This window comes from Microcaecilia unicolor, chromosome 3 (assembly GCF_901765095.1).
Source record: "Microcaecilia unicolor chromosome 3, aMicUni1.1, whole genome shotgun sequence".
Classification (NCBI taxonomy): domain Eukaryota; kingdom Metazoa; phylum Chordata; class Amphibia; order Gymnophiona; family Siphonopidae; genus Microcaecilia; species Microcaecilia unicolor.
In genome coordinates, this window is record NC_044033.1 from 279,900,750 (window position 1) to 279,915,046 (window position 14,297).

Below are 14,297 nucleotides of genomic sequence, written 5' to 3' on the forward strand. Positions count from 1 at the left end.
ACTGAATATATCCTACAATTACATAGTATATTGAAAACAAAGGGATCCATATACATCACTAGTTTTTCTTGTTAAGTGCAGTTGAGTCAGTGTTGACTCATGGCGATCCTCTGGATATTTGCTCCAAAACAAGTTTGGTGTTGAGTCAGACAGCTAATCATTGATAGAGTGGCATCTACAGCTGTTATTGTATTAATCCATCGAATGGAAGCTTGACCCTTAACAGTACCACGAGACTACTGCTAAGTGTTGTCAGCACAATTTTGAACCTGATGCTAGAAGGGGCAGGAGTGACTGGGGATTACTCCTCTGACCCCCAATAGACCCCTAGGATTTGCTAGGTAGACTTGATTTATTACTTGATATACCACTAAAGACTAAAAGTGTCACAGCAGTTTACATTTACAATACTATAAACAAATCATAAACAGTATCATAAAATCATTAAAAAAATCTTAATACATTAATGAAATACACAGTATATAAAATAAACAAAAAGAATTAGAGCTGCACGTTAATTGTGATTAATACTGCAATTAATGCATTAATAACTCATTGCGATTAAAAACATTAATTGTGATTGATGATTAACCGCCCTCCCACTCTCCCTCCCCCACCCATGCACCCAGTATGGCACCCCTTTCTCCCCTCTCGGACCACCGGTAGCTCTCCTCTCCTCTCCCCTCCCCTCCCAGTTTATACTTTGCTATTTGCGGTTTTTGCCCTACAGTAGCAGTGTATTGAAACACTGCCTTGGCCTGCACCGGGTCTTTCCTTATGAACCGTCCCTCCCCCTTCTGACACAACTTCCTGTTTTCAGAAGGTGGCACCAGGTCAGAAGGAAAGGCCCGATGCAGGCTGAGGCAGCATTTTAATATGCTGCCGCTGCAGGGCGAAGACGTAGTGCAAATAACAAAGTAAACCGGGAGGGGAGGGGAGAGCTCCTGGCAGTCCAGGAGAGATTGCAGGCAAGGGAGGGAGAACGCGGAAGGGAGGGAGAATGTGGGGGGAGGAATAATTGAGGAGGAATGTGGGAGGGCAGTGGGAATGGAGGCACAATTGAGAGAAAGAGAGTGAATGCTTGGAGGCACAGGGGGACACATGGAGAGAGAGAGAGAGAGAGAATGGGTGACGGCACAGAGGGGCACATGAGAGAGAGAGCGAGAGAGAGAGAGAGAAAGAATGGGTGAAGGCCCCCTCCAAAGCTGTTCAATGGCTGGTGGGGTAGCTGAAGCCCTGCCAGCCGAAAAAATCTGCTGCCTGAGTCACCCCATTTCTCCTCATACTGCCTCAGGAATGAGGAAGTCAACGCGATGCCTCCAGCCACCAGTTCTTGCACTCCCCAAACATTATCATTTTGTGCATGAAGTGAGCATGCTCGGGGAGTGCCGGCATCGGCACCTGGAGGTACCACACTGACTTCCACGCTTCTGAGGCAGCCCAAGCAGGAAGGGGAACGCTTTCGCAGTGGCTTTCTTCGACTGGCTTTGGCATCCCCATCAGAAAAGGGATGATATATAATGGGGATGGGGTGGGGAAGGAGAGGAAATGTGTGCCCCGCAGCCCCTATGCCCCCCATGAACAGCTGGCTATTGCCCAACTTTAATCTCGTGATTAATCATGATTAAGAATTTTAATCAAAATGCAGCCCTAACAAGAATCTTATCATCACAGATCACATCATTACAAAAACAAATAGCACTGTAACTCTCATTGAATAACCAAATTTTCAACATTTTACGGGGGGGGGGGGGGGGGGGGGAATAGAGAAATGATGGACCCAGGGGGAGGAAGAAGAAGAAGATAAATGACAGACCTGGGAGATAGAAGAAGAAAGAAAGAAATGATGGATCCGGGGGGGGGGGGGGGGAGAGAAAGAGAGAAATGATGGATGGGGAGAAGGAAGGCAGGGAAGTAAAAGAGAAGTGATGAACCTGAGGAGGGAGGGAATGATGGACCAGAGGGGTGGAGGGAGGCAGGCAAGAAAAAAAGAGAAATAGTAGACTGGGGGGAGAGGAAGAGAGAGGGAGGTAAGGAAGAAAAAGAGAGAAATGATAGACCCTGGAGAGGAGGGAAAAATGTAAACACATATTCATTCAGAAAAGATCTATCTTAATTACTCCATATTATTCCTTGTTATCTGCTTTGAACTAGTTATATTGAGAGTTGGAGGAATAAAAAAGTCATATTACATTACATGATGGACCCGAGGAAGGAGGGGAGTGAGGAAGAGATGATGGCCCACAGGGGCAGGAGGGAGGGAAGAGCGGAAAAGATGTTGGACTATAGGGGCAGGGGTTGGAATAAAGGAAGGAAGGAAATATACTTCTATGGACTGGACTAGAACTCACACTTTCTTGTTGCAGGTTAGTACCTTTAAGCAACTGGTTGGGAACTGAAAAGTATGCTCTATTGGTTCAATTCCAAATAATGTTTTAGTTTAATGACAGCTTTCAGACATTATTTTAGTTTGTTTTAGAAATCAATACGGACATGCATTTGAGTTGTTTGGCTGTCTAAAAAAGGGTACATAAAATCAACTGCACATGCGTAAAGATAAGAATCTATATGCCTACAATCTATTTGCACACATAAATAAGTTCTAAATGCACACAGATTTTTATTATTAAAACCAATATGTGAAACAAACTTAAACACTGAAAATTGGGGGAAATGATTTAAGATGCATTATCAGTGCTTCTATAACAAGGAGCCTAAAGTTAGGTACCATTTGCATGCTAAAAGTTGTACAATACTACCATCCACATGTGTAAGTGTACAAGTGTGTTAATGGCAGCAGTGCGCCAAGCACAGTTACATAATTTTGGCACACATATGGCATAGCGCATAAATGCAAGTGGGGCGTTCACAGAGGAAAGGCTTGGGTGCAGTATAGACCAACATTTGCACTCTAAAAGTTATAGAATACTGTCATCCACATACGCAAATGTACACTTACGCATTTAAATGGCAGCAGCATGCTAAACACTGTTCTGTAATTTTGGCATGCATATGGCTTAACACATAAGTGCTTGCTGGAAGAGGTATGCTAATGTGTCACCCTGATCACCCCCTCCCGACATCTGATTTAACACATGACCCCCCTGAACTTCCCCCTCCCCCACTGCAGCACCTCCGTACAGACTCCCTCCTCCCTACCCCATGAGTCCTTGTTCTCAGAGGAAACGTTCAGACAGATTCTTTCTGGTTCTTAAGGAGATAGAAAAGTTAGTTTGAACTGATTCAGCAGGTCATATGTTTCCTGGCAGGCCAGATGCTCAGATAACATACTGAGGACAGTTCAGAACATCATATCAAAGATTAGTGGTACTTGACTCTTAGATATCATTACAAATAAGATTCTGACCAGTACTTACTACTACTACTACTACTATTTAGCATTTCTATAGCGCTACAAGGCATACGCAGCGCTGCACAAACATAGAAGAAAGACAGTCCCTGCTCAAAGAGCTTACAATCTAATAGACAAAAAATAAATAAAGTAAGCAAATCAAATCAATTAATGTGAACGGGAAGGAAGAGAGGAGGGTAGGTGGAGGCGAGTGGTTACAAGTGGTTACGAGTCAAAAGCAATGTTAAAGAGGTGGGCTTTCAGTCTAGATTTAAAGGTGGCCAAGGATGGGGCAAGACGTAGGGGCTCAGGAAGTTGAGGGCTATTGTCTGAGAACATCTGAGTAAATAGTCTGTTCTAGAGAATATCCAAGTACAGAGGGCCAGATGCACTAAACCTGTCAACCTTACTATTCTTTGACATCTTTGTAACTCCAGACTCCACCCCTTCTGCCTCGCATCACCTTATGCCTGGAACAGACTTCCCGAGCCCATATGCCATGCGCCCTCCCTGCCCATTTTCAAGTCCTTACTCAAAGCCCATCTCTTCTCCCTTGCTTTTGGCGCCTAACCACCTTCCCCATTCATGATACCTATACTGACTACATAGTTTGTTACCTTTAGATTGTAAGCTCTCTTGAGCAGGGACTGTCCTTCCCCATGTTTAAACTTGTACAGCGCTGCGTAACCCTGGCAGCGCTATAGAAATGCTAAGTAGTAGTAGTAGTAATCTTTGTAACACCAATTGTATTTCTGTACCCTGAAAACGTGATGCCATTACAGGTATTTGTAAGCCACATTGAGCCTGCAAACAGGTGGGAAAATGTGGGATACAAGTGCAATAAATAAATAAATAAACAATCGTTAGAGGATGAGAGTGCCATCAACTGAGACAGAGAGTGGAGGAAGAGGAGAAGTGGGTTTTGGTGGGTTTCATCTGCCCGCAACCTCGGAGTCATCTTCGACTCCTCCCTCTCCTTCTCTGCGCATATCCAGCAGAGAGCCAAGACCTGTTGCTTCTTTCTCTTTAACATCAGCAAAATTCGCCCTTTCCTCTCTGAGCACACCACCCATACTCTCGTCCACGCTCTCATTACCTCTCGCCTTGACTACTGCAACCTACTCCTTACTGGCCTCCCACTTAGCCATCTATCCCCCCTTCAATCTGTTCAGAACTCTGCTGCACGTCTTATATTCCGCCTGAACCGATATACTCATATCACCCCTCTTCTCAGGTCACTTCACTGGCTTCCAATCAGATACTGCATACAGTTCAAGCTTCTCCTTCTTACCTACAAATGCACTCAGTCTGCAGCCCCTCATTACCTCTCTACCCTCATTTCCCCTTACGTTCCCGCCCGTAACCTCCGCTCACAGGACAAATCCCTCCTCTCAGTACCCTTCTCCACCACCGCCAACTCCAGGCTCCGCTCATTCTGCCTCGCCTCACCCTATGCTTGGAATAAACTTCCTGAGCCCTTACGCCAAGCCCCCTCCCTACCCATCTTCATATCCTTGCTCAAAGCCCACCTCTTCAATGTTGCTTTTGGCACCTAACTTTTATACCTTTCAGGAAATCTAGACTGCCCCTATTTGACTGACTGTACATTTGTCCTTTAGATTGTAAGCTCCTTTGAGCAGGGACTGTCCTTCTATGTTAAATTGTACAGCGCTGCGTAACCCTAGTAGCGCTTTAGAAATGTCAAGTAGTAGTAGTAGTAAACAATCGTTAGAGCCCTTCCCTTACCGATTCCCTTAGCGAATCGGTAAGGAACGAGCATGAATTAGAGACCTGATTAGCTCAGAGACTTCCTGGTCTCTCAGCTGAGTGAAGCACGGCCAAAAAAGATGTTTTTATTATTGCGGGGGGGGGGGGGGGGGGGGGATGACGGCCAAAATGGACGTATTTTTTTGGGATGGGTGTCCTCAACTGCACTGTCCTCTGGATCGAGCCACATTGGAGGGGGTGAGCAGCACGGCATCTTCGGGGGGGGGGGGGGGGATGACAGCCAAAATAGACGTCTTTTTTGAAGCAGAGCGCTATTTTTTTTGTTTGTTTGTTTTTGAGTGAAGGACTTGACTTTTTTTCCCCCCGATTTTTTGTTTTTGTTACTTTTGTAGCAGTTTTTCAAGCCCGCGCAGCCCCAACGAGAGGTACAGACCTCTCGTTAGATTTTCCAGCGTTAAGGCAATCAGAAAAGGTTAGTGCTTACCATTACAATAGGGTTTCTACACAATTTGCTCATCTGCATTCCATTTTCGTTAGCTGCTACCCGTCGTTGGAAAAAAGTCTTTAGTGCATGCCAGGGTTTACTACTTGCTCGTTAATGGCTCATTAAGTTTAGTGCATCTGGCCCAGAGAGTTGAACATCCAAGTCCATTTTGTTTCAGCCAGACTTCTACATTCTTTTTAAATGGTTGTCCTTTTGTTATCTGTTAGGCTGTCCCCACACCCCTTCACTACATTCACTCCTCACATACTTCACACAATCCACAGCCCTCTCCTTATGCACCACACACCTGACACCCCTCCTTATCGCACACTGCACATACCATTCCTCACACAATCAACATACCTCCCCTCATCCACCACAGAATGCCTACACACTCTTCACACACCATAAACCCCACACACTGCTCCTCACCCACAGCAACCCTAACACCCCCATCTAACCATGAGAGGGAAGTAAACATGGGATGAAATAATATGGGGAGGGGGAAACAATTCCATCATACTCCTCCATGAGAGTGAGGAGTGAGAGGGTGAACATGGGGAGGGAATAAGGAGAAAGGAGTCAACAGTGAGGGAGATGGGAAGAGTACAAGAAGAGGAGAAAGAAGTGAGCGTAAAAGGAAATGAGGGGAGGGGAAGGGGAGGGGAGGGGAGGGGAGAGGAAAGCACATGAGAGAAGAGTGGAAGGAGAGGCCTAGTGGTTACAGCACTGGTCTTGACATCCAGAGGTGGCCAGTTCAAATTCCACTGCTACACCTTGTTAAGGTTACCATCCGTCCGGATTTCCCCGGACATGTCCTCTTTTTGAGGGCGCCGTCGGGAGTCCGGGTGGATTTCATCTTTCCGATCATTTGTCCGGGTTTCTCAGGTCATCACATGACCGCTCCGAGTCCGACGTCCACCCTGTCACCTGACTCCTATGATGCAAGCGCGGCGGCGTGGGCCGATGCAGGCAGGCTACAGGCAGCGTACGTGCGTGTGCATCACCTGCCTGAATCAGCTGATATGATTTCGTCAATCCTGCATGCAGCATGCAGGCCCAGTTTACTGCTACTGCAGCCGCCTGCCTGGCGCCTGCCTGCCGCCTTTTTCGCCCTATATAAATCGAGTCGACGATGACTGAGGCTGCAGCGTCTGGGGTCTGTCTGTGTGTGCCCTCCTTGCTGCCCTGCTTAGCCGGCTGGCGCCATAACCTGAGAAGAAGGACAGGTAAGAATCAAGATTTAAGATTAAAATAATTTATGTGTGCGTCCGGGAGCGGAAGCCTAAGGTTAAAAGGCTACTTCTGCTTGAATTTGTAGGGGAAGGATTAAGGAAGGGGTCAAAGGGAGGATATTCTTGTTGGCGGGGGAGGGGGAGGGGAGGAACTGAAAACACATGGCTCTCCTGTTCGGGAATAGAGAAAGAGGATTTTAAAACACAAAACAGAGGAAATATGGTGTAATAAAATCAGCCCAGTCATCTACCAGTAAAAGATAAGTGTAGATGTTTTAAAGACATTTTATTGAACTGTTTAAACCATGATATTGTTCTTGGACCGGCCGGGTCAGCACACAAGACTTATTTGAATTGATTATTAAGGATAGGAAGGAAGGATAAGTGCTGTGATGTTTGGCAGCTGATGTCTTACCCCATATTTATGGTTTAAAAGGCACTACACAGCACTACTGAGTGCACTGCAATTTAAAAAAAAATATGTATTGTGAATGAATTGATTATATGCTGGAAATATCTGGTGTAATTGGAAGTATCAGTATAAAGATCTAACTAACACCAGGTTAGATTTGAATTGATCCCTAAGAATTAAACTGTTCTCCTGTGTGTATGCCAGCAGCCACCGTTCTGAGCGCATCTAAAATATGTTGGAAGGACATGGAACTGTGGCTGTGGCCAAACTTGGTGATTGTTTCTATCTCAGTGCCCAAGGATTTCCACATCACTAATGCCAGCTGGTTAATCTGCTTTTACTGCAATGGTTTGCTCCCTTATCACATTATCAGGAACACAGATCCTCTCTATATGTGTCTTGGTGCTGCTGCCATGATTCCAGCCATTACACAAATAAAGGAAATCCCGTCTCAGCTGAAATCACAGAGCAAATGATAATCAAATGCCTGCAAGCTTAAAAAAAATTAATAGGTGTTTAAATTAAAAAAAAAAAATATATATATATATATAATTTTTAGGGGGTGAGGAGGAAGGCTGAAGGGATGGTGTGTGTGTGTATATATATACCGTATTTTTCGGACTATAAGACGCACTTTTTCCCCCCAAAATTTGGGAGGAAAATAGGGGGTGCGTCTTATAGTCCGAAGGTAGAGATTTCCCTCCCTCCCTCCGAGTTCGGGATCGCCCGCCCTCCCTCCCTCCCTCCGAGTTCGGGATCGCCCTCCCCCCCCCCCCCCAGCCCTGTCACCACTTACATAAGTACATAAGTAATGCCATACTGGGAAAAGACCAAAGGTCCATCGAGCCCAGCATCTTGTCCACGACAGCGGCCAATCCAGGCCAAGGGCACCTGGCAAGCTTCCCAAACGTACAAACATTCTATACATGTTATTCCTGGGATTTTGGATTTTTCCAAGTCCGTTTAGTAGCGGTTTATGGACTTGTCCTTTAGGAAACCGTCCAACCCCTTTTTAAACTCTGCTAAGCTAACCGCCTTCACCACATTTTCCGGCAATGAATTCCAGAGTTTAATTACACGTTGGGTGAAGAAAAATTTTCTCCGATTTGTTTTAAATTTACTACACTGTAGTTTAATCGCATGCCCCCTAGTCCTAGTATTTTTGGAAAACGTGAACAGACGCTTCACATCCACCTGTTCCACTCCACTCATTATTTTATATACCTCTATCATGTCTCCCCTCAGCCGTCTCTTCTTCAAGCTGAATAGCCCTAGCCTCCTTAGTCTTTCTTCATAGGGAAGTCGTCCCATCCCCGCTATCATTTTAGTCGCCCTTCGCTGCACCTTTTCCAATTCTACTATATCTTTCTTGAGATGCGGCGACCAGAATTGAACACAATACTCAAGGTGCGGTTGCACCATGAAGCGATACAACGGCATTATAACATCCTCACACCTGTTTTCCATACCTTTCCTAATAATACCCAACATTCTATTCGCTTTCCTAGCTGCAGCAGCACACTGAGCAGAAGGTTTCAGTGTGTTATCGACGACGACACCCAGATCCCTTTCTTGGTCCCTAACTCCTAACGTGGAACCTTGCATAACGTAGCTATAATTCAGGTTCTTTTTTCCCACATGCATCACCTTGCACTTGCTCACATTAAACGTCATCTGCCATTTAGCCGCCCAGTCTCCCAGTCTCGTAAGGTCCTCTTGTAATTTTTCACAATCCTGTTGCGAGTTAACGACTTTGAATAACTTTGTGTCATCAGCAAATTTAATTACCTCGCTAGTTACTCCCATCTCTAAATCATTTATAAATATATTAAAAAGCAGCGGTCCTAGCACAGACCCCTGAGGAACCCCACTAACTACCCTTCTCCATTGTGAATACTGACCATTTAACCCCACTCTCTGTTTCCTATCCGTCAACCAGTTTTTAATCCACAATAGGACATTTCCTCCTATCCCATGACCCTCCAATTTCCTCTGTAGCCTTTCATGAGGTACCTTGTCAAACGCCTTTTCAAAATCCAGATACACAATATCAACCGACTCCCCTTTGTCCACATGTTTGTTTACTCCTTCAAAGAATTGAAGTAAATTGGTCAGGCAAGATTTCCCCACACAAAAGCCGTGCTGACTCGGTCTCAGTAATCCATGTCCTCGGATGTGCTCTGTAATTTTGTTTTTAATAATAGCCTCTACCATTTTCCCCGGCACCGACGTCAGACTCACCGGTCTATAATTTCCCTGATCTCCCCTGGAGCCTTTTTAAAAAATGGGCGTTACATTGGCCACCCTCCAATCTTCCGGTACCACGCTCGATTTTAAGGATAAGTTGCATATCACTAGCAGTAGCTCCGCAAGCTCATTTTTCAGTTCTATCAGTACTCTAGGATGAATACCATCCGGTCCAGGAGATTTGCTATTCTTCAGTTTGCCGAACTGCCCCATTACGTCCTCCAGGTTTACCGTGAAGTCAGTAAGTTTCTCCGACTCGTCCGCTTGATATACCATTTCCGACACCAGTATCCCACCCAAATCTTCCTCGGTGAAGACTGAAGCAAAGAATTCATTCAGTCTCTCCGCTACGTCTTTGTCTTCCTTGATCGCCCCGAGCGTGGTACCGGAAGATTGGAGGGTGGCCAATGTAACGCCCATTTTTTAAAAAGGCTCCAGGGGAGATCCGGGAAATTATAGACCGGTGAGTCTGACGTCGGTGCCGGGGAAAATGGTAGAGGCTATTATTAAAAACAAAATTACAGAGCACATCCAAGGACATGGATTACTGAGACCATGTGTTTTCAGTTCCTCCCCTCCCCCTCAGTCATCCAGCGGCCCAACCGATTCTTTTGCCGGCTTCCTGCTTTTAATATACCGAAAAAATTTTTTACTATCACCGTTTTTTTCCCTTTTATACATGGAATTTCAACCCACTTCTCCCTACTCACGCGATCTTCAATTCTCGGCGGCCATTTTGAATCTCGCCGAGACCGTCAGGCTGCATACAGGAGGATGGAGAGCAGCGCGCTGGGCAGGAAAGAGGGGGCTCTTTCCTGCCCCGACGTCACTAGACCACCAGGGAAGATCACGTGAGTAGGGAGAAGTGGTGACAGGGCCGGGGGGAGGGCGATCCCGAACTCGGAGGGAGGGATTCAGACAAGACGCACCGGAGCACCTAGGTTTTAGAGGAGGGAAAAAGCAAATTTTTTTTTTCCTATTTCCCTCCTCTAAAACCTAGGTGCGTCTTATGGTCCGGTGCGTCTTATAGTCCGAAAAATACGGTATATACACACACGCTGCATAATTTCTGTTACTATTCATAGTTGTATCAACCCATAATACAGACCTTCTTGCAAGATGGAGCATTTCCATAGACTCGAATGTGATCCTTCAGCATCAGTATGCATATCATTATTCACCACTATTTTAAACGGTTCACTCAGGATTATAATCTTATAACTTTAGGTTTCAAAATCTTTTTTTTTAAGGATTTGAGGGCAGCAGACAACTATTTTCAGAAAACTCAAACTAGAATGTTAAGGTAAAAGGGGGTGGGGGATGTACAGCCACTTTTTTAATGTTAGCCAGTTTGTGATGCAGTAAAGAGACGCAGCAATATTATCAGCTGTACACAGAGCAGATTTCCCGGGAACAACAAATTCCTGAATTTAATTAAATGTTGAGTGAGGAAATATTTTCTACAGTTTGTTTTAAATTTACTACTCAGTAGTTTTGTTGCATATGATCCCATAGGCCTTGTATTTTGGAAAATAGTAAACAAGCGATTCATGTCTACTCATTCCACTACACTCATTATTTCATAGACCTCTATCATACCTCCCCTCAGCTGTCTCTTTTCCAAGGTGACGAGCCCTAGCCTCTTTATCCTTTCTTCATAGGGAAGTCTGTTATTCTGTTTGCCATTTTTGTCACTCTTCTCTATACCTTTTCTACTTTCGTTATATTTTTTTGAGTTACGGTGACCAGAATTGCACTCAGTATTCAAGGTGCAGACGCACCATGGAGTGATACAAAGGCATCATAATATTCTCATTTTTGATTTTCATTCCTAATAGCTTAGCAGACAATGGGGGGGGGATAAACTAGGAGACGTTTTGGAACTGGGAATGAGGTTGAGCATGGCATGGGGGAGATATGCTGGATAAGAAGACAGGATGAAAGTGGAAGAAGTGAACAGGGAGACAGTAGGAATCCAGGTCATACAAGGAATAGATATGACGGTTTTCTTGGTTTGTGTTTACAGAGTTTTCACTGCACTGACCTAGTGAGCACAGTCATCTAACGTGAGCTACGGACTTGAAATGCCGAAACGAAACTGTTTATTTACTGATACGATGAAAGCAAAATACCCATGTTTCCGTCCAGGTCGACATGACAAGGAAGCGGAATGCATAACATGTGGCGTTGGGACTTATATTTCTGTTGCGCATAAAGGTGCACTTGATTTAGAGGCACATATCAGAACATCGAAACATGTTAAGAATGTTCGTGGAGAAAGCTCATCTATGAAACTTACAGATTTTTTCATAGCACCGTGTTCCAAAATTGATGATTCTGTTTCGTCTGTTGAAGGAACATTGGCGTTTCATGCAGTTAAACATCATCATAGCTATAAATCAATGGACTGCAGTTGCAGGTTAGTAAAAACAATATTACCTGACTCCAGCATTGCACGAAAAATATCATGTGCATGAACAAAAACCGAAGCAATTGTTAATAGTGTGCTGGCTCCACATTCCGTTGATGTGGTTGTAAAAGCACTAAGCTGTGTACGCTTTTGTGGGGTCGCGACAGATGGTAGTAATCATGGATCTCAGAAGTTGTTTCCAATTCTTATTTACTACTTTTTTTTTTTTTAACGATATTTTTATTGAAAATTTTGAATATAAAACAAATCATGATCATATCGCATCATACAACTTTCCAAAGCTTAACTGAACATTGTTTTTGTCGCTCAAACATGTACCCCCTACCCACTCTTATTTACTACTTTGATTGGAAAAATGGTGGTTTACAGTCGAAACTTATTGATGTGCATAGCACTCCAGATGAAACTGCAGAAAGAATTTCAACGTGCATTAAGAACACCTTGGACAGACATAGCTTATTTCAGAAGTGTATAGCCTTTGCAGGAGATAATTGTAATACTAATTTTGGAGGTGTCCAGTGTAGAGCTACTGGCAAGAATGTGTTTGCAAATTTAAAGAAGATGAAAGGAGAAAGCAGTGGCAATGGTACATTAGTTGGAATTGGTTGTCCAGCACATGTTTTGAATAACTGCATTCAGCATGGCACTGATACACTTGATGTTGATATTGAGTCAATAGTTTTAAAAATTTACAACTATTTCTCAATCTACACTGTTCGAACTGAACATTTAAAAGAGTACTGTGAATTTGTTGAAGTGAAATATCGCCAGCTACTTTATCACTGCAAGACTCGATGGTTGTCTTTGTTTCCTAGCATCCATCGCATGTTACTACTACTACTACTACTATTTAGCATTTCTATAGCACTACAAGGCGTACGCAGCGCTGCACAAACATAGAAGAAAGACAGTCCCTGCTCAAAGAGCTTACAATCTAATAGACAAAAAAATAAAATAAAATAAAATAAGCAAATCAAATCAATTAATGTGAACGGGAAGGAAGAGAGGAGGGTAGGTGGAGGCGAGTGGTTACAAGTCAAAAGCAATGTTAAAGAGGTGAGCTTTCAGTCTAGATTTAAAGGTGGCCAAGGATGGGGCAAGATGTAGGGGCTCAGGAAGTTTATTCCAGGTGTAGGGTGCAGCGAGACAGAAGGCGCGAAGTCTGGAGTTGGCAGTAGTGGAGAAGGGAACAGATAAGAAGGATTTATCCATGGAGCGGAGTGCACGGGAAGGGGTGTAGGGAAGGACGAGTGTGGAGAGATACTGGGGAGCAGCAGAGTGAGTACATTTATAGGTTAGTAGAAGAAGTTTGAACAGGATGCGAAAACGGATAGGGAGCCAGTGAAGCGACTTGAGGAGAGGGGTAGTATGAGTAAAGCGACCCTGGCGGAAGACGAGATGGGCAGCAGAGTTTTGAACCGACTGGAGGGGGGAGAGGTGACTAAGTGGGAGGCCAGCAAGAAGCAGATTGCAGTAGTCTAAACGAGAGGTGACAAGGGTGTGGATGAGGGTTTTGGTAGAGTGCTCGGAAAGAAAGGGGCAGATTTTACGGATGTTGTAAAGAAAGAAACGACAGGTCTTGGCAATCTGCTGGATATGAGCGGAGAAGGAGAGAGAAGAGTCAAAGATGACCCCAAGGTTTCGAGCTGAGGAGACAGGGAGAATGAGAGAGCCATCAACAGAAATAGAAAACGGGGGGAGCGGGGAAGTGGGTTTGGGGGGGAAAATGAGAAGCTCGGTTTTGGTCATATTTAATTTCAGGTGGTGTTGAGACATCCAGACAGCAATGTCAGACAAGCACGCTGAAACTTTGGTTTGGATGCAAGGTAGATTTGGGAGTCATCAGCATAGAGATGGTAGGAAAAGCCATGGGATGAGATTAATGAACCAAGGGAAGAAGTGTAGATAGAAAAGAGGAGGGGACCAAGAACAGAACCCTGAGGTACGCTGACAGGCAGAGGGACAGAAGTAGAAGAGGATCCACCAGAGTGAACACTAAAGGTGCGGAGGGAGAGGTAGGAAGAGAACCAGGAAAGGACAGTGCCCTGGAATCCAAGTGAGGACAGGGTATCGAGAAGTATGCTGTGATTGACAGTGTCAAAAGCAGCGGAAAGATCAAGAAGAATGAGGATGGAATATTGACCTCTGGATTTAGCCAGTAATAGGTCATTGGAGACTTTAGTAAGTGCAGTTTCGGTTGAGTGGAGACGGCGAAAACCAGATTGTAGTGGGTCAAGAATAGCATGTGAGGAGAGAAAATCAAGGCAGCGACGGTGAACAGCATGCTCAAGTAATTTGGAGAGAAAAGGAAGGAGGGAGATGGGTCGACAAGTAGGGTCGAGAGAAGGCTTCTTAAGGAAAGGTGTGACCACAGCATGTTTAAAGGCAGCAGGGACAGTCGCAGTGGA

At 44.7% G+C, this 14,297-nt stretch overlaps 1 pseudogene; it reads right to left on the reverse strand.

The window, feature by feature from the left end:
• The window catches only part of LOC115465049, a 117,335-nt pseudogene that overhangs the window by 24,676 nt on the left and 78,362 nt on the right, over nt 1-14,297 (reverse strand).